Consider the following 20,571-nt stretch of genomic DNA (forward strand, 5'->3'; position numbering starts at 1 on the left):
CAAAGTCACCCAGGAGGCTTAATGTGAAAGAGTGGGGAATCAAACCTGGTTCTCCAGCTTAGAGTCTGCCACTCTTAACCACTACACCAGGGGTAGGGAACCTGCGGCTCGAGAGCCGCATGCGGCTCTTCTGCCCTTGCACTGCGGCTCCACGAGCCCAGCCGCTGGCCCCACCTTTGCCCACCCTGCAGGCAGCAGGGCGGGCGCACCAACTGCCCGCGGCGGGCTGGGCCGCACCGCGGGCTTCCCCTCTTGCCTGCCCCGTTGGAGCAGGGCGGGCGCTTTCCCGGTGGCTGGCGAGGCCGAGCCGCTGGCCCCATCCTTGCCGCATCCATGTGCTTCTCAGAATGAGCGGAGTAAAAGGTAAAAACCCCCAATATATAGTGTTATCTTTATTTTACATGTCAAAAATTATCTGCGGCTCCAAGTGTTTTCTTTTCCCATGGAAAACGGGTCCAAATGGCTCTTTGAGTGTTAAAGGTTCCCTACCCCTGCACTACACCATGCTGGCTCTATTTTACGCTCACAATAGATTGTGTTGAGAAAGAATGAGTAAGCTTTATGGCAGAGTGTAGATTAAACAACTTAGGTCTCCCTAGTCATAGTTCAACATGCTTAAATACTATGCACATAGGTGACCAAAGCAGCATACCTAACTTCTTCTGCTCATGTACAGTAGGATCCAACCACTTGCACACTCTAAATGAAACTTGTGTCTGCTGTATTTTTTAAAAATTCAAATGAGACTGGAAAAGTTTACTATCAAGATACTTACTCTTTTTCAAATCAAAACTCAACATAATAATTTTTTTAATACAATGAATAAGCTGAAGTGTTAAAATGTGCAAATTCAGTGGAGGTATCTGAATGACAAAATCCAACAACAGACCCCCCCTCCCCCCAAAAAGCTGAATTACAGCTACTCACAGGACAAAGGGAAACATTCCTTGGTTTTAGCTCTATGCAATTTGTTTTTAATCATTCAAATGTACTAAGATTTTCATTTTTAAAACAATTGGTTGTAGGGTCAAAGCAGGAAAACAATCCTTGAGATTTCTACCATAATCAGTGAATGAATGGATGTATTTTAACTATTCAAATTAAGTTGGCATCAATTGTTTATAATGTTCATTTAATAAAGTTAGTGTAAGTGAAGAAAACAAAATCAAAAGAAACTCTGGATTGGGCACATAAGATGATATTCTATATACAAAACAGTTGTGAGGAAGGGGAAGGAAACACTTCCTTTGCCTAGAATGACACAAATATCCTATAATTGCCCTGATCATGTCAATCAATAGACTTTGATCTGGTCTATGACTAAACTTTGTTCAAGTTTATTTCTACTTTAGTAGAAAAAATATATTTCACTGTATGGTAATTTTTCTTCTCATAATGTGTGCATTGTGTATGTGTGTTTGTGTATGTATGATCTGTGTATGTGCATATTAGAGCTTGTTTGGAGGTTCTAGTGGGTTCTATTGTATACCCTTGACCGAAGAATGGTACACTCCTATCTTGGATGGTCAACTTCTTCCACCGAGTGTGCAGCTTCAGGAGGGATGTACAAGGAGTGCTGAGAGAAGTAGGGGACACTGCCTAGCCAGCCAGATTAGCTGAATCAACCCTGGCGATCAGTGGAGTGACAGATGTTGCAGCCAGATTGCCCTCATATCTGTATGTGTATATTAACCAAGTATCATTACTTTGAACATTTCACAATAATTTTGTTCAGTTTTGTTTCCAAAAGTATTATCTAAAATATGTGTGTCTTATGAACAAAAAGAACATCCCAGGAGAAGATAAAAATCCAAGCTGCAAAACTTTTTTAAAAAAATCCTACTCTCACTTTCTGCGATATGAAGATATGTTTGCCAGCCACCATGCGAGTCCTGAAAACCTTCCAGAATTATAACTAATTACAACTACAGAGATCAGTTCCCATGAAGAAAATAGCTGCTTCAGTGGGTGGACTCCATGACATCACTTCACAACTGAGCTTCTTCCCATCCCAAATGTAAAACACTCTCCAGAAACCCCTGCACACACACAGACACAAGTCGCCGCCGCCACCACACATACACACACTTGAGGAAAAAGCAGAATGCAAAGAACAACTAGTGTCCAAGTCCCAGTTAGTAATACAGGAAATTTATCAGTTTCATAATTGAATGGTCAATAATATTTTTAAAAGATAAAAGTTATACAAAAAAGAGGGGAGAGTAAAAAAAACCCCACATAAATAATCTTGGGCCCTTTCCGCACAGGCCAAAGGGCGCCCCTGCAACAGCAAGAATTCTGGTGGAGGGATGGGGGCCGTTCGTACGGGAGCGTGCGAGCGGCCCCCAGTGAGGCCGGCGCAAGAGAGGCGGCTCCGCACGGAGCTGCCTCTTCCCCGTCCCTCTCCCACTCACCTCGTCGCCTTTATCGCCCTGCTGGCCTCCTAAGACCCGCCCACGCTGCCCTCCGACCTCCAGGGGTCGGAGGACAGTGAGGGAGGGTCTTAGGAGGCCAGCAGGGCGACAAAGGCTACGAGGTGAGTGGGAGAGGGACAGGGGGGGAAACAGCGTGATCCTGGCAGTGCCGTTTGCACCGCGCCGCCGGGAATGCGCTGTTTTCCAAACGCCGCCCTGGGGGAGGGGGAGGGGAGCCAGGTCGGCGCTGCTGCATTTTTGCAGCGTCGCCTGTGCGAACGGCTCCCTGGGGACGGTGTTTTTGCCGTCCCCAGGGCGCCGTAAATAGCCCGTGCAGAAAGGGCCTAACAGTGCTGTGCAAATCCAACTTTTCTTCAAACAGAAAAAAATCCATCTAATTCTCCACAATGATGGGGAACATTGCTCCTGTTTGTGGAAAAGCCAGACTTGCATAGCACTACAGATCAAATATGAAGCAAGGTTTCCCTTAACCTGCTTTTCAGGGCACAGCAATGCACAATACTGACTGATTAGCCTTTGTGTCTATCATGAAGCAACTTTCCCCCTTTTCAGAGCAGAGTTCTAAACAGATATCATTTGAGGCAGATACTTCTTCTCCTTCTCCCTCAAGTCTTAGAATCATAAAATAAACAAGAAGGGTTTACAATAAAGTCTTTGATCAATTAAACATGCACATATTTTAGAAAAGCACTCCAAAGAACTCCAAAAAAAGAACTCCCAGACTTAAATATGGGGAAAGGGAGGGGGAACCTGAATATCAGAAAAATTACTTACGCCATACTGATGATTTCACAACAACTACGGAAGTCCACTGGAGCATGTAGTTAAGCCTATAGAGAGTTATGAGAATTCAAGAAATGTGTGTTGGGGGCAGTGGAAAGGTTATTTGTTGAACTTTTTAGTATATTGTGTCATTTTGCAAAGTTTTTTCCCCTCTGGGTTACAGTCATGTTGAGTGCTTTGAGAAACACCACAATATACTAAAAACAGTACTCACCGGGACCTTTGTCTTCTGGCTCCAAGTTTGAGTGGATTTCCAAAGTTGGTGTGATATTACCAGCAAAGACCATGCGATATACACTTAAATCATTTACGTCAAACCATTTATGTGGATATCCATAGAAGGACTGAAGAGGCCAGGACCTATGAAGAAAATTGAAAAGGCATATTTCAAACCAATAGTGAATTAACTAATCCTCATTAGCTCTTTTGGAGAGACATTTTTTGTATGTGTTTTGGACCAAACTCAATGTGGCCCTTTATATACAGCTAGGTTTGTTGTGCCAGATAGAGTCATATTACCAGGCATACTCAGGTGTTGAAAATGGGAAGTAGAAATAGAAACATGATACAAGACCAGCCATAATGGGATCTCTGAACACATTCTATCACCTCAGAAAATGGGTATTTCAAAAATCAGCAGTTTAAAGAAAATGGTTACTTTAAACTATTAGAAGCCTCCTCAGAGAGGGTCCTAAAGTCTCTTGAGAATCTAGGAATTTGCTAGTATTGTGTATAGAACCATCGTATCTGCACAAAAAACACTACTACAAAGCAATAGCTGGACATATTTTAACAAAGATCAACAGCAACCTCTTCTACTCCATCCCCATCAAAACTCTTAATGGCCTTTTTAAATAATATCAACTCTCCTTAAATAATGCTGCTTCATATTTACTCTACAAATAAGAACCCACACGGCCACAAATGCTAGCTCCTGGATCATCCGGCTGTCGCTTATTATTTCATTGGCTTGTTAACACATTGCAGATGGCTCCCTCTAAACGTTATCTTGCTAATGATAATGACAGCCATGCTGACCGTTATATTTTGAAATTTTGTATTTCTAGCTGCTTACATCCCTTTTCTTCATTTATTACAAAGTACAAATGAGTAACCCAAAATGTTGTTTACAGAATAACACTCTTTCCCACACTCATGGATAAAGCAGGTTAAAAGCATTACATCTGCATTGTTTCACAGATTAAATTATCTTTACAAAAAAGCAGCATTCTTGCAGTGCAATCCTAGAGTTAGACTCTTCAGGCAACCCAATTGGGGGAGGGGGGCAGGCGGGTGGAGGAATGGGATCTTGGAGCCAGCAAGGCATGTTTTCCCACTCTGCCAGCGTAAGTAACAGGAAGGTGCATGAATGCAGCGGAGCTCGGCAGTGTCTGACCTAGAAGAGCCTGCACCTCACAGAGCTGCACTGGCCTAAAGTCAGATGCCAACACAGCTGAGAGTGGGTTTTGGTCTGGGAACAACCCTGGTGCAGGAGTTTTGCCTATGGAGGGCTTTAGGTGATGGGGGTTTCTCAGCTTTTGCTGCCTCCCTGTGCCACCTGGAAACCCTCTGGAGGCAGTGCAGTGGCATGGCAGTGGTGCTGTCCCCAACGAACACAGCCTCTGGATTGGGCTGTAAGTCCATTGCAATCAATGTCTTTAGAAGGGGCCATCACTTCTTAAAATGGTACCATAAATCAGGGTAGGTAGATGTCAGGCAGTGGTAGCAAGCGATCAACCAGTCAATAATGTAGTTTACTGAACTAGTTCAAATGATACCCTCACAGTCAGAAGTGTTCTTACAGAAGAATCAGAAAACCACTGAACTATAAGTAGAGATGTAATCCCCCCACCCCTGATCATACATGTAAATCCAACTACAGAAGACTTGGGGAGTATGAAGTGCCATCAAGTCTCAGGCAACTTATGGCAACCCAATAGGCTTTTCATGGCAAAGGACTAACAGAAGTGGTTTCCATTGACTTCTTCTGCACAACTATCCTGGTATTCCTTGATGGTCTTCTGTCTAAGTACTAGCTAGGACTGACCCTGCTTAGCTTATAATTTGATGAGATCAAGATAGCCTGGGCCATCCAAGTCAGGAAACTTTGCTGGGCAGCTTTACCACTCTAGGAGGTTCCTTCCTTTCTTTTGCAGCACAATTATGTCACTACCTTTCCATTTCAACTTTCATCTTTAGTTGCAGATCTGTTGTTGTCTATTATATGGGGAAGAAAAAAGCTCTTATTGATTTCAGCTCAGATCTTATTGTTTTCCATTTACAGTGCAATCCTATACAGTGTTACTCCAGTGTAAGTCTACTGAAAAGAATGGGCTTAGACACAGTTAACTCTCCCTAGGATTGTACAGTTTGAACATTTCTGCATGTACTACTTACCCTGTGGCTGTTTGATTCACGGTGGGGTTTCCCCATGATTTTTTGTTTGCACAGGGATTGTCTGCTGCGAAGTGTCCCAAGATGAGCCACCATTTTGCCTGCCCCCAGCTTCCTTGTTGCTTCCATGTAACTTCTACTGTTTCCCCCCTTTCTGTCGTCTTTGGTCTAGTGTTAGTTTTCTAGAGCATGTCTATGTCTTGTTAATTTAACTGAAAATAAAAAAGAAAGCATTTCTGATCCTTCTGAAATAGTAGCCCAAAGGTGGGACAGACTGCTTTGGTATGAGAGGGGAAAGGCCAGGAGGAGTTCGAAAACCTGGAGAAAGCTAAATGCATGCTACTGCTGAAGAAGGAAGAGGGAAAAGTCATACTTTCAGATGGTTCTGGTGAGTTTTCCAGGCTGGGTGGCCGTGGTCTGATGGATCTTGTTCCTAACGTTTCGCCTGCATCTGTGGCTGGCATCTTCAGAGGTGTATCACAGAGAAAAGTCTGTTTCACACTGTGTCTAGTGAGAAGGGAAAGTTTCGCCTTCTCACTAGACAATACATACTTTCAGAGCTTTTGGAAACTGAAGGGGTTCTCGGATCTGAAGGCAGGATGACTGTAATGAGGGAGAAACGTATGCATAACCAAGAATCAAACCCAATGGAAATGTACACTCAATGTGAAAGAGACCAGAAAGGCATGAATGCCCCTTGTGCCTCTTTCTCTGAAGCAGCACTAGTCACATGGGTTTCTATTCAAAGTGTCTCTGAACAAATTAGAATCCCTAAATAGTTAATTGGTTTAATGACAGGCATGTAATCTGTAGACCCCACTACTCATTCAGTTATTGTTGTGAAGTGGAATGGTTTTGTTTTTTAAATATCAAGACAAAACTATAAAAACATACATATACTCTATTATGGAATGGTTATTAAAATACTGGGTGGATAGTATTTAATTCACAACATTGTTTCAATTTATCAGGCTGGAAGTCACATCCTCTCTTCTGGAAACTCTGTTCCCTGAGCCCAGATGTGCAGTGCTGGCTATGGTAGGGAACACACTGTATGCAAGCTCATTGGAGAGCTATCCTGGTTTTGCAGGTTTGAATTCTAAAGGTAAAGCAATCTAAAGAGACACAAGCAGTTGCTAGAGATAACATATGCTTCTTACTGTCAGTACCTAGAACAATTCTGCCACCACCTTCCCAATTGGCCTTCGTGGAGAAATGAATGCAAATGTATGCACTTCCGCTGTTCCTAAATTATCTCTGGTCCTTGTTTGGATATGGCATATGCATCTGTTTTGTTTGTTTTTTGTGCTCTCATGTTGGGTTTTTTGCACTACCTGCTTGTATTTGTTTTTTAAAATGTATGTATTTATGATGTTTTAAATGTTTTATATATTTATGGTATTTATGGTATTTATTGTACTGTTTTTATTGTCACCTGCCTTAAGTCTTTGGAGATATGGTGGGATATAAATGCAATAAATAAATAAATAACTGGAGGTTTCCCAACTTGTTAACTAGATCAACAATATTAAGATGTATAATTCTACTGTTTTGTGCTTTTTATTTCCTGTGTTTCAATCAGGGACCTTAAACACTCGGCATTCAGCACAATGGGGCAACTGGGAGTGAGGCTAAGTAGCATAACATACACTTTGCATATAGAAAGGTTTAATTCCCACTTATGGGATCTCATGATGTTGTAAAAACTAGCAATGGACAAAAACAACATTTTCCCCTTTCTTTGGGATCTATAATCCTTTGGCTTTTGCTACTTTTAAAAACTGCTAATTTAGTTAGCCTCATGAAGGCAAATAATGCTTTCATTTCTACACATTAGTTAAAACTTGAGGCTATCAGTCAATTTATATGGTCATCCAAAGTGGCAAAGCTGGGGAGAGGAAGAGAAAGGCGTTTGTAAGCCCCTTTGAGCAGGGGGACATATGAAGAAGACGAGGAGGAGGAGGAGGAGGAGGAGGAGGAGGAGGGGTTTGGATTTATATCCCACCTTTCTTTCCTGTAAAGAGACTCAAGCTGACTTTCCCTTTCCCTTTCTCTTGCCACAACAGACACCTTGTGACGTAGGTGGGGCTGAGAGAGTTTTGAAGAACTGTGACCCAAGGTCACCCAGCAAAAATGTAGGAGTGTGGAAACACATCTGGTTCACCAGATAAGCCTCCGCCACTCAGGTGGAGGAGTGGGGAATCAAACCCGGTTCTCCAGATTAGAATCCACCTAACCACTACACAATGCTGACTCTCAATATATATGGGGTCATATGTCCCCAGGCGATCGCCATTTTGTCACATGGGGTGGCAAATTGCCCCCCCCCCATCTAGACTGGGCTGCCTTTGCGCTGGGTGGCTATGCTGGCCATCGAGGAAGGAGTCCCTTCCACTGCTGCCACAGAGTCCCCCTCCCTGCAGGGTTCCTTGGCAGGCTGAAATCCAGCTCCAGGGGGACCTACTGCCAGCTGCTCTTCCTGGGCCAGCCCTGGGAAACCTTCCCACCAGCGCTGAAGGCCGTGCCTGTCCACTCTCCAGCTAGGTGGCAGCACAGTCCCTTGCAAGCCCCCACCCTGCAAAGTCTGAGCCTGCAGGGCTGTCTCAGTGGGCATCATGTTGGGCCCCACCTTAGACCCTCTTGAATTTCAAGACGAGGATTCCCCATTCATTGTCAGCCTTGTATAACATGCTCATAAAACAAATTATCCCTGGGGATGGGCTTACTTTACCTAATGCCTTATCTAATTGGTTTCTTCATAGAGTCCATGCAGCCATCATCATCAGCCCTCACACAGTCTTATCCTCTGTCCCAGAGGGTAGGCAGCAGCAAATTTCCAATCCCAGCATTACAGCTAGACAGAACTTAAACCTTTGAAGTAGGAAGACTGTTGGAAATGCAACTACATGCCCTTGCCTTATCCTCACCAGTTCCAGGGGAAACTATAACCTTGATTTCCATCTAGTTCAGCGTTCATTTTTTACAGTGGCCAACCAGATGCTTTTGCATACATCGTATCCTACTATGAATCCCAAGCAAGTAACATTCCAAATGGCACAGTCTCTAAATATGAGGGATACATTCCAGCCTTTGACCACTTTCTTCTCCATTACTATATTTAGTCTACTTTAAGATTCTGTGAAACTTGTTCTTGTAACTATCATGACACATTTTACGTGATTCTTTGCCAATCAATATATATATATATACAGTGAAGAAAAAATATCAACTAATGTATGACATAGAAGATGCTGCTTCCAGGGCAAAACCTTGGTTTCTAAAGCACAGGTCAAAACTTTGCCTCAGATTAAGGACTGAAGTTGATTCTTCTGGAAGTCACTTCACACTTTTTGATTTCCCTACAGAAATATTATTCTACATAGGAAAATGTGTGTATCTATAATTTGCATTCAAATGTCATGTTTTGCTTACCGAGATAGCACAATTGGTTGCATTCATCACATGTGACTGGATTTTTTCTCTCTACAAAGTAGAAATATTTAATGCAGATAAATCACATAAAATGGTCTAGTTTTCAACCTCAGCACAGTGCACGGGGCACAGAATAGAATGAATAGAATAGAATAGAATAGAATCTTTATTGGCCAAGTGTGATTGGACACACAAGGAATTTGTCTCCGGTGCATATGCTCTCAGTGTACATAAAAGAAAATACATTTGTCAAGAATCATAAGGTACAGCACTTAATGATTGTCATATAGGTCTAGTAAGCAATCAGGAAACAATCAATAGTAATAAAAACATAAAATGTAATGTCAGCACAGGCTATAGTCATACAGTCATAATTGGGAGGAGATGGGTAATAGGAATGATGAAAAAAGTAGTGCAGTAATTATATAATAAATATATAATAAATAGTTTGACATTATCGAGGGAATTATTTGTTTAACAGAGTGATGGCATTCGGGAAAAAACTGTTCTTATGTCTAGTTGTTCCTTGGTGCAGTGCTCTGTAGCGACGCTTAGAGGGTAGTAAGAGTTGAAACAGTTTATGTCCAGGGATGCGAGGGGTCAGTAACATTTTCACAGCCCTTTTTTTGACCCGTGCAGTATACAGGTCCTCAATGGAAGGCAGGTTAGCAGCAATTGTTTTTTCTGCAGTTCTGATTATTCTCTGAAGTCTGTGTCGATCTTGTTGGGTTGCAGAACCAAACCACACAGTTATAGAGGTGCAGATGACAGACTCAATGATTACTCTGTAGAACTGTATCAGCAGCTCCTTGGGCAGTTTCTGAGCTCCTGAGCTGCTTAGGAAAGAACATTCTTTGTTGTGCTTTTTTGATGACATTTTTGATATTAGGTGACCATTTTAGGCTACAAGCTGGCTACAAGCTGTGAAAGCTCTCCTAGTTTCCATCTAAACTTAGAAGATAGACTTTTTACCATTGGGTAAGAATTACTATGTACGAGAGGGAAGACGCTTCTTAACTGCTTTTCTCTCAAAACTGCTTAATGCTGAACATTATAACACCTTTAACCACTTCCTGAGTGACTAAAGTATAGACTTTCATCAGTGACTGTGTTGTGATAAGAGAAAAGATTTAATCCACACATTACTGACTGTGAGAGTAGGAAATTAAGAGGTCTCCTTTACAGCAACCAGTTGATCCATAAACATGTCACTCGAGGTAGAGCCAGGTTAGAACAAAGAGTCTTTTCTTCCAAGCAGAGAGTTCATATTATGCCGCCTCAGGTCAACTACCTGAGAGCAGGTCATCTCTGTCATCTCTGCCAGTTGGGCTAGGGAGGAATTTGAGGAAGTCCATGCGGGAAGGGGATTTGCAAATCTGAAGGTGATAAGGGGTTGGCAAAAAGGAGTGCAACACATCATTTATCTCCTACAGGAGGTAGAAGGCAATAATATGCTACAGTTGAGTGAGCAACTGTAGTTTGGTTGCTAAGGAGCAGTACCAAGCTGGAGCTCACATATGCACACAACTCATTCTATCCTCCTCTAGTTTTTCCTCTAGTTAAACAGCTCACACTTTCTTTCCAGCTTTTTTTTTCTGCTCCCAGTCCCTACTGTGTAGTTTTTGGATAGTTTTAGGGCAGGGGAGGCAAGAGTATGAAAAATTGGCAAATGGGATGAAGAGAGAAAAAGAGTGATGCAAAAGGCAGTGGTGGCCATTAGGGAGGGCTGGCCTGCAATCCACTTTCAGAAGCTTCGCCACCTACTTCTGGGTCCACAACCCACAGGTTAAGAAACACTGATCTAATTCAATCCACTGCATTTGGGGGGGGGGGGTGCTATCTGATAATATGGCCACAAGAAATGACAGCCAGCTGCAATCAGTGTAGTGCAAATCCTTTCAGAGTTCTATCCCTTAATAATTTTAGGGTTTGCTCCCTTGATATTTCACATTTAAACAACTTCTTCTCTGTAATTTAGCTCTTTATTTAGCTCACAAAGTAAGCATTATGCTCTAAGTAGGTAGAGTATTCATCTTTTGGAGTCAGTCCCGGTTGCCCATAGCAACCAACATTTGAAAGAAAACTTTTATTTTCACTTGGCAATTCTGTGTAGGTCCAAGAGGTCAGTTTTATGGTTGTTATAGAATGAGTTTTAAACTTGCCAAATATTCAGAAGTCCTCTTTCATTTAAATAATTCAAATTAAAAATTGCACTTACATTTAAAATAATACTTTCCTTTTCACTATCCATAGGTTATAAATAATTTCTCACAAGCATTTATTTATTTATTTATTTATTTATTTACTTACTTACTTACTTACACACACACACAAAACAAACAAACAAACAAACAAACAAACAAACAAACAAACAAACAAACATACATACATACATACATACATACATACATACATACATACATACATACATACATACATACATACATACATACATACTTTAAACTTATAGGCCCCCTTCCCCGGAGGGCTTATGTACATCTCCACCTGAGGAATCTGAAGATGATTTCATAGTCATCAGATATACGAGGGGAGAAGAATCCTCTACATTTCCCCACCAACCAGCACTTGAACCATGTTGGTAGTATAATTAGAAAATCAAAGCTAGCACTCTTGAATGTTACATAATGATTTAAAATTCAGTATTATTTTATTTAAAACATAGTTTTGAGATTACAATAATTATTGGACAGCCTAAGTATAGTCTGTTAAACAGAGAAGGATGAACACTCCCAAATCGCTCTTTAGCTATGGATAAATAGGATGGTCTCAGTAACAATGCTTTTTCATTATCTGTAAAATGGGAATACAGCCTTTCAGCTCTGGAAAGACATTACACAACTTCATACATTACAAGCAGTATAGATATCAATGACTTAAATCCAAAGTTGGTGTTTCACTAATGAAAGGCACTTCTGTCTGCACAATGTAACTTTCTGGCCTTTGCCCCCCTCCCTTAGCAGCCAACTGAGCTCCCCAATATGGTAATCCATGCTGGAGACCCTCAGGGTTAGGATGAAGGGTGAATTGGGAGCGCCTGTAATGACGGGGGGAAATCAGCTAAAATCACAACCTTCTGTACTGTAAGAAAGTGACTTGGATCTAGCCTGTCACTAACAAAGGTGAACAGAAGCTGCGGATTACGACACTCAACTGTGCACTCCCAGCTATTTATGTTGATGAGCAAAGCAATTCAGAAAATACTAATATTATAAAACTGTTTTTATAGGCAATTATCCAAAGAATAAATTAACATTAAGACCAATCCTAACCAACAGCATTTATTGCCAAGTAATGTATTTAGTGGGAGGAAAGGCAGCATGATATAGTAGCCCAATCCCATCAGATATTGGAAGATAAGCAGGGTCAGTACTTGGAAGAGAGACAAGGAACCAGGAAGACTCTGCAGATGAAGGCAATGGCAAAGCACATCTGCTTTTTACTTGCCTTGAAAGGCCCTTGCTGGGATTGCAATAAGTTGGTTTATTCATAATGTATTTATAATAAGGATGTATATTTATTCTGATTGGCAGAAGACACATAACATTAAATAAAATGACTTTCATGTTTATGATCCCTGCGGTATCAAAATGTGAATTGTACAGTATCATACTTTTGCTTGGGAGCAGCAGTGGCGTAGGAGGTTAAGAGCTCATGTATCTAATCTGGAGGAACTGGGTTTGATGGGGGAAGGGCAAGGAGATTGTAAGCCCCTTTGAGTCTCCTACAGGGGGGAAAGAGGGGATATAAATCCAAATTCTTCTTCTTCTTTTCACTTGGCCTCACAACTAGCCTTCACAATGAGTGCCAGCATGGTGTAGTGGTTAAGAGCAGGTGCACTCTAATCTGGGGAACTGAGTTTGATTCCCCGCTCTGCCACTTGAGCTGTGGAGGCTTATCTGGTGAACTAGATTAGCTTGTGCACTCCAACACATGCCAGCTGGGTGACCTTGGGCTAGTCACAGTTCTTCAAAGCTCTCTCAGCCCACATCACAGGGTATTTGCGGGGGGGGGAAGGAATTTGTAAGCCCCCTTGAGTCTCCTTACAGGAGAGAAAAGGGGGATATAAATCTAACTCTTCCTTCTCCTGAGACTAGATGCAAAGTGGGGGAGGCAAGAGAACAGGACAATTTTGATTGGGTTAAATAGATTATATTATTGCTGCTGCCACTTGATTAGTTGCCCAAATCCTGCTGAGGTACACTCTACTGATGCTACAAAAGTTTGTGAACAAAATGTGGTCTAAAGTATCCTGTCTATCATGTGTTGTATATGTGATATAGTGTTATTACTAGACTGTTTATTATAACAGCATATGCACAATTCCCACAGTATTTGGTAATACTGAATATTTGAATTCATCCTAAAAATCTGGCACCACCAATATGCAAAAAGTTAAGCTTTATAATGAATTAGGTGCTCATAAAATCTTTCAAATAGGGGTGTGTATCCTTTTTTTTTTTTTTTGAGGGAGTCCAGCTTTAAAATACCCAGAAATGGTTGGAAAAGGCTGAAAAACCTCCCATGCTGGCTTTTTAAAAAAAATTTCAGGTCTTTTAAAATTTATCTCAAAAAATTCTGAGCCACAGAACAGAACCAGAGGTGGTATCCAATCAGTTCTCGCCACTTCTCTAGAAGTGGTTACTAATTTTTTCAGAGTGCCGAGAAGGGGTTACTAAAGCAACCTCCCTGTCCAATAGGGACTTGGAGGTGCATGTGTGCAGCGGCGTCACTGTTTGAATCCCACCACCATCGGAACCTGTTATTAAAATGTTTGGATCCCACCACTGAACAGAACACAGGTATTGGCTGAGCTGACCCTTACACTCAGGCCTACTAGTTTTCCCACTGCCTCTAGCACACTTGGGCTTAGGCTTGGTGTGGAGAGAGCTGCATGCAGAAATCGGCTGAGCTAATCTCTGCACTCAGCTCTCCTGGCTGCCCCGCCACCTCTGAAGCTTGCTGAAATGCTTTTTTTAAAAAAAAACTTGGGCTTTATCCAGATAGCCATTTTTTAAATTCAGATGAAAAAAAAATGAAAAGTCAAAATGGCAGTGAGTGTCTATATCTGGATGCAAATTAATACGTTCCAAATTAATACTATGAAATCATTAATCTGTCAGAAATGACTAGTGCACTAATTTCCACAAATTCCTTCTCCTTCAGGATTTGGGAAAGCCACCCCAGGTGCCAGTTCCAGTGAGTTCCATTACTCATCCTGAACCAATTTTATGTTATTGAGAAAAAGAGCACTGTCCTACAGTTTGTAAGCTAAATAGTCACATCATGGCTCTGCTAAGTTTTGTGATGAACGCTGTTCATATTTTGACTAGTGCTTCAGTAGTATGACTGGGCAACTTTGTAAAAAAACAAAAACCCTCTGTATTATTACACAAATTGTAATGTGTAGACTTATGTCAAACAAGAGAAAGAAATTGGCTTGACCTGGAGAATTAATCTTCTTAACTGAGAAGCGCTGTAATGATAGGTTGTTCATGCATAGTTGGAAATGTGTCAACAAAATCATTAAATAGCAATTTCATATAAGTGATCGAACATTCAGGGCATTCAGGAATTTATTTCTCAAAGGAAAAGGATCATAGCCTTATCCTAGCTAGGTTTTTGAATTTCTTGCTGTCAAGTCACAGTTGACTTAGGCAACCCCACAGAGTTTTCAAGAAAAGAGGTGTTCAGAGGTGGTTTCCTATTGGCTGCTTCCATGTACTTGTCCAGGGTTGAGGCTAATCGTGTGTGACTGGCTCAAAATCACCCAGCAAGTTTCCACTGCAAAGTGGGGATGCAAGCTGCGGGTTTCCAGATCCTGGTCTGACACTTTAATCACTACACCGCACCGGCTCCTTTGCACACTTGTGACGTTTGTGTACCTAACAATATATACTCTATTAAGGACTAGAGATGCAATATTTCCAGACAGTTTGAAACTCCTGGGAAAAATGTTTTCCTCACACTTTGTCGAAGGAATGAGACAGAAAACAAAACAAAAAATGGGAGAAAAATATATTGCAAAGTTTTTGTATCAAACCTAAAATTAGTTTATTACATCAAGATCATGAAATGTGTACTTAACACATAACATTATATATTCATTGAATGGGGAATGGCCATGAAATTTTAAAACACAAATATCTCAATTTTATTCAAAAATGTATCCACAGTGAGTGTTGGAAGTTCAAGTTGCTGCACAACAAGGGATCACTGTCTGCGCCTGCTTGGAGGAGATAAAATAAAAGTTGAAGTCCAAACCATCAATGTTGTTGTAAACAAGTTTTATTACTTGAGCTTACAAAACAAAGTTACTCTAGTCTAAGCCCATTAATCTCAGTGAACTTAGACTGGAATTACTCTGCACTGAATTGCACTGAAAGAAACAGTGGGTAGTCTGCAGCATTATCATGCAGTATTAAAAGAATTTTTCATATTTAGAGGAAAAACTCAAAAAATAAGTACCCTGAATAATTAAGGAGAATAAATGAATTGAGATAATAGTGTAAACCAGTGGTTCCCAACCTTTTTTTCACTCCCATACTGTCAGGATGCTCTTGTTGGGAAGGGGGAAATGTCTGGAAGTATTTTTGCAGGTGCATTGCTATCAACAGTTCTGGCCGTGGAGTTCTGCAGCTGGGAAAGGCCTCCAGACTGGACACTTCTGACTCTCTCTGTTCCTATGTGGGGGTGGGGACTATGCTATTCATATTATCAACTGCCTGGCACCTTTTCGCCAGAACTGTCTTCTTCTGTCTCTCATATGTCTTCAATAAAATCCTTGAAGACCTACAAGTGTTTTATTGTCTGAGCAGGGAACTTTTTTAAATGTATGAAAATAGGCAGTTAAAGCTTTTAATTGCATGGAGCTAAATACTATTTCATTAAACCTTTGCTAAAAGACTAGGCCACTTTTCTTCAGGTTTTTGGCTACTCTATTTACTCTTGTTTTTTACATTTTAACTCACATTGAGGTGTGCATTAAATGCCATCAAACTGCTTTGTACTTATGGCGACCCTATGCATTAATGATCTCTAAGATATCCTATTATTAACAGCCTTGTTTATGTCTTGCAAACTGAGGGCCATGGCTTCCTTGAGTGAGTCACACAGCAATTCCATTTTTAAATGGAAAACAAAAGAATAGAATTACCTATCCTGAACTACACTAACTAGTTACAAAAATTTTGAAAGAAAAAAACTAAATAACTTTCTTGCCAAAGAAAAGTAAAGAGGAAAATATGTCTAAATGAACTTCTCTATAGTGATCAAAAGGCAACAGGCCTTGAAAAGGGAGAGAAACTGAGGCCCCTTCCACACATACAAAATAATGCACTTTCAATCCATTTTCAGTGCTGGTTGTGTGGGTTTTCTGGGCTGTGTGGCCATGGTCTGGTGGATCTTGTTCCTAAAGTTTCGCCTGCATTAGGAACACGATCACGTTCCACCAGATCACGGCCACACAGCCCAGAAAACCCACCACAACCAGTTGAATCCGACCGTGAAAGCCTTCGACAATACATTTTCAGTTCACTTTGCAGTTGGATTTTACTGTACAAAATAGCAAAATCCACTTGCAAAAAATTGTGAAAGTGGATTGAAAGTGCATTATTCTGCATGTGCAGAAGGGTCCTGAGTTTAAAAAGCAGAAGAATCTGCCCTTTTCTCATGGGTATAGACAGTTCTGCACAAGGCTTAAGTATACAGATTCCGTAAGCCAGACTGCATAGAGGCCACAATAAAGAAACATGGTTTATTTCCCACAGATTGAAACAAAGCACTTGTTGTTAAATCAACTGTAATTGTGTATAGTTTACTTCAAGAAGGCTGCTTTAAAATATTATTTTAAGAAATGAAAGGGTTTGCAATGTTCAAATTCAAACTCTGAATCCAGTACAAATATAAATAAATACCATAATTGTCCATTCATCATTTCAGTCGCCTGTGATGGGGGAAGAGTGGCTCATTGGTAGACCACATGCCTTACTTGCAGAAGGGCCCAGATTTAAACTATGTGATTTCTAATCAAATGATAGCAGGTAACAAGAGAGGCCTTCCTTGGCCTGAGACTAATGAGCTGCCAGGGTAAAAAGCTGCTCCATATGCACCGACCATAAAAATTAAGCAACATCTCAGTTTCAAGAAGGGTTACCATGAAACAAATCTCATTTTTTCCAGCTTTAACATAACCTGGTAAATTCATACAGTGGCTGTTCTTAAATTTCATGACAAATATTCTTTGATATAAAAACACATTTCCCCTATCCAGCTGAAGTCTCGTTCATTTCTCAACGTCTTTATCTTCCCTAAATAGTACAACTTCCACAGTTAAATCTTAAATAACTTCCAGCACTAAATTCTACTGTTACATGCAACTGATAATACCCACCACCTGTTAAAGAAGTTATGTTTCTTTACTAAAGGTTTAATAGAGTTTTGTTTAGCAGGTGATTAACTGAATTGAATGATTAAAAATAAATATAGCAGATTATGTTATTTATTTCCATAACATGAAAACTTCCATCTTTACTTTTCCACACCTTATACCTCCAACAAACAGACAGATATTTTTCTCCAGCCTAGTGGCAATCCCATACACTCAAAAAATAAAATCCACATAACAAAGGTTCATGTGGGGTGGACTAAAACATATTCGGCAAGACAGTGGTCATCAACTTTTTTGAAATTTGAGAGTGCTACCACAAAATGATTGCCATTGCAGGGAGTGCAATTAATCACAAAATGGCTGGAAAATTCAACAGAATGTTCCGAGGCTCCAAGTCAAGTGGAATTCTATGATGAAGGCAGATATTTTCAAATGGATGCTCCCTGGAAACATAAATGCAGTGACGTATCTTGGGAGGGCAAGCGGGACATTTGACCATTTGCCTGGGTGACATGGGGCACATTTTGGCCACCTGCCCAACTCCTTCCCCCCCAGGCCAGGAAGGCCCTTGTTGACTGGGCATGTGTAGTGCAAAGGCTCCAGCCCCACTCTGGTGAGCCAGGCAGTACTGTAGAAAGCAGCTCCGAGCACAGGAGAAGTGATGTCTGATTCCTTTCCCCAAGCCAGTGAGTTCTGTTTAGCTGAGGCTTCATATCCTTCCCCCTCCATCGCAAAGCCACACCATTGAATTCATCTATGCACAGGTGATGCTCCCTCAGCATGGCAACAGCAGCCCTCTACAATGCTGCCACATTTGGCAGGAGCCATAAAGGACAGGTGAGGAAAATTTGTTTCAGTGGTGGCAGATGTCCTGGAGGACCCTGATATGAGCATTGCCTGATGAGGGGAGGTAAATAGATGTCGAAGGGCTGTGCATTGCTCTCCTAGCCAGCCAGGGTGAACTGGGGAGGATATGCTAAAAATAGCAGCAGGGGAGGGAGGAGCAGAGAGACAGCTGATTCAGGAAATGCTTCCTACTGACACTGGGAGGAGAGACAGTGGAAGGGGCCAGAGATGGAAGCACACAAGCAGTGACGTAAGTATAGATTTTTTATGTCATATATATTTTTATGCCATATATCATGTCATATATTTCGAAACTCATAGTTATATTTCTCCACTACTGCAACATCTGAATCGGAGAGGGAAGTCAGTAAGAAGGGAATCCATTTTTCCAGTCAAGTTTATTAGAGCTGGATTTATTTTGCTATGTTTGAAACAGGCTTTCATTGACAGGCACCAACTTAGTAGTCAGAGGTAGTTGGTGTTCCTCCACAGGTTTGTTGGGCTCCACTATGTTCACTCAGTGCCTTATGCTCCAGGCAGAGAAAGGCAGCAGCTCCATTTGCTAGGCATTGGGAAACAGCATCTGCATTGCTGTGCCACTTCATCAGCTAGCATTCTTGCTACCCTATCAGCTCTACTCCCACCCCAGGCAGTAGGAGCCAAGGCCTTCAGGTGACGCTGAGCTCTGTGATGGAATCTTCAGACACGGATGCCTTTTATTTATTTGTTTGTTTGTTTGTTTGTTTCCTACCTTTATTTCTGGCTTGAAAAGACTTACTAGTACAGATTCAAAACCCAAAATACTACACAAACACACTGCTGTGTATGTAAAGCTCTTTGAACACACCATAGGTGCCATAAATGCAATTATTTAGTATATGCAATTATTGAGAATTTCCTTCCTCATTGAAAAAATGTGAAAAACTATTTGGGGAAATTGCTACACAAGCAAATTGCAAAGAACAAAATTAGCGGTACTGGCCACCATAATGATGTGAAAAACATGATTGTGTGACTCTTCTGTAGAAAAACTCTTTTAGCAGGCACCCTTCCTTTGGGTTTGGGCATTATTTTTTACCAATGATAGGCCTCACATGGCTTTTCTAGTTTAATCCAGCTATCAGGCTGACTCTTGGTTACCAGGGCAACCTACCTGATTCTCAGGTGTCCTCACTCAGTGTGTCCTCAGGAAAACTACTGTCATAACAACATTTATTTTTGTTTATATCTGGAAGTAATGATTCATTAAATCAATGTTTTGCTCTTTACTCACTTCTGTGAAGAACAATAGATGCTTTACATTACACTGATTCTTGAACTCTGGGATATTCTTCAGAGAGCAAATTACAAAACTGAGAGCATAACATGTAAAAGTTCTTAGATCCGCTGCTAAAAATAGCTATCAGAGAGATGCCAGCAAACAAATCCTTCTTAATATGAAGCAACTGTAGTCACTACAGAAATAAATTGCTGAGTTTGCAGACTGGGCAAAACAGTTATGCAAAGTTTAAAATCATCCATTCATATTAGGATCATGAGCAATCTAATGGAGTCAGCATCCATGCTTCAACACGGTGGACTATTTCATTGGTCTTAAAAGTGGACATGCCGTTTATTGTGTAATGAAGATTTGTGAAGATTTCTTCATAAAATAAGGAAAGCAAAGATTAACTCACAGATCTGTGAGAAAGAAGGCTGCAAGAAATTGCAATCAAGTTTAAAAGGCATTTCAGCAACCTACCACAATATTCCATGAGGAATACAGATAAGTACCATGATTCTATCCTATCTTCCTGAAGCAGAAACCAAATCATGTCACAAGGGCTTCGGGGAACTCGAAGAGAGGACTGCTGCTGCTCCTGGGATCTTGCCTTGAATTCTAATATTCACAAAAACAGATCCATGAGTTCTTAAGCCCCCAGTGTGCACCCACTGGTTGTTAAGATGAAGGTAGTTTTGTGTTCAGAGTTTGTAGGTTTTTCCCTTATTGGAACTGCTGAACTTTCCTGTCTGACTTCAGGGCTGTCAACTCCCAGAATCATAACGGATTTCCAGATTACACAGTAGGGTTGCCAGGTCTGTCCTGGTAACCAAGTGAGGGCTTACTGTCAGCAACATAAGCCCTAAGCTGGTGTCTCAGAAATGTCACCAACAGCATCACTCACAGCACATACCAGAAGTGATATAGTCACACTGCTGGAAACATGGGAACACTCTGGTATTTGGGCAAAACCTCTGTGGCAGAAGCCATTTTATCATAGAATTTTTGACCAA

The 20,571-nt window shown here is 41.1% G+C and overlaps 1 protein-coding gene and 1 pseudogene across 2 annotated transcripts in view; both read right to left on the reverse strand.

The window, feature by feature from the left end:
* Positions 1–5,411, reverse strand: part of LOC125442548 — a 52,565-nt pseudogene extending 47,154 nt beyond the window's left edge.
* Positions 1–20,571, reverse strand: part of KCNQ5 (potassium voltage-gated channel subfamily Q member 5) — a 376,112-nt gene that overhangs the window by 287,957 nt on the left and 67,584 nt on the right. The window lies entirely within an intron of this gene.

The sequence above is a fragment of the Sphaerodactylus townsendi genome, linkage group LG01 (genome assembly GCF_021028975.2).
Source record: "Sphaerodactylus townsendi isolate TG3544 linkage group LG01, MPM_Stown_v2.3, whole genome shotgun sequence".
NCBI lineage: Eukaryota > Metazoa > Chordata > Lepidosauria > Squamata > Sphaerodactylidae > Sphaerodactylus > Sphaerodactylus townsendi.